This window comes from Pteropus vampyrus, unplaced genomic scaffold (assembly GCF_000151845.1).
Source record: "Pteropus vampyrus isolate Shadow unplaced genomic scaffold, Pvam_2.0 Scaffold160, whole genome shotgun sequence".
NCBI lineage: Eukaryota > Metazoa > Chordata > Mammalia > Chiroptera > Pteropodidae > Pteropus > Pteropus vampyrus.
This window is the reverse complement of record NW_011888941.1, coordinates 2,502,419-2,503,668: the sequence shown is the minus strand read 5'-3', so window position 1 is coordinate 2,503,668 and position 1,250 is coordinate 2,502,419.

Sequence of the window (1,250 nt, the reverse complement as noted above, 5' to 3'; positions counted from 1 at the left end):
AGTTATCTTTAATGATCCTATGAGTTTAATCTATTATTTTGCATATTTTTATTTAATCGAATTGAATTATTTTCTTTAGTTTTTCTGGTAGGGTGGTCTGCTAGCAGGAAATTCTGTCACTGTTTATCTGGAAATGTCTTAATTTGGCTGAATGTAGTATTCTTGATTAATAATCTTTTTCTTTCAACACATGAAATATGTCATTTCACTGCTTTCTGTTCTCCATGGTTTCTGATGAGAAGTCAGTAATTACTCATATTGAGGGTCCTTTGTATGTGATGTGTCAGTTTTCTATTATTTGGAAGCTGCTGAAAAAGTTGATGTTGGCAATTTACCAGAGTTTCATTGCTTTTAATAGATGTGCAGATTCATAAAGGTCCTCATGCCACCATTCAGGAAGTCTTGCCTCTTAACTCTGTTTTAAATGGATATTTATAAAGTGCTCTCACACACATGACGAGTGTGTATACTAACATGGCCCTCAAAATTTTCAAACGCAAATCAAGTGAGCTGTAGTAAAAGAGGTAGCTTCCTGCTATAGTATTAAATTCAAAAAAGCTAATGGAAAAATGGTTGATTAATTAATAAAACAAATGGCTTTGATAAGAATTTCTTTTAGAGTAAAAATACATACTCTGTTGCAAAATTTTTGAATGGATTTTTTTAAAGTAAATTTAAATATGGTATGTGTGTATTCAATGTACCAAAATAATATGTACGTTCCAATAAAGGTGTTATAATACATCACACCAAAAAGTAAGCTTCTTTAAGCAATACCAATCTATAGATATACTTTAAAAAAAATTGTGTGTTTGGGATAATGGGGGTATTTCTAAAAAATGCAAACATTTTATTTAATAACTATTAATAAGTAATATTATTTCACATTTCTTTTATAAAGAAAATGATTTCAACTTGTTAAAAATTGTTGAAGTCTTGTTTATAGTAGTTACATATTTTGTTTTTCTCCTAACAGAAAAATTTATTTGTGTTCAAAGTATTTAATAGCACTTATTATTGGCAAATATGGGTCAAAGTTTTCTGAAATTACATGGTATATAATAACTAGATGCAGGCAACTCTAAATTACCCTCCAAATAGTATCTTTCAAGAGAAGAGATATAAAATGAGGCATCAAAATATTTATTACTCTTTACCAATATTTTTTTCTCACCTTACAAGTTATAATCACATAAAGACTTGATAAATCAGTTTAAGTTTACACTAAATGTTTGAGGCAGTAAAAAACT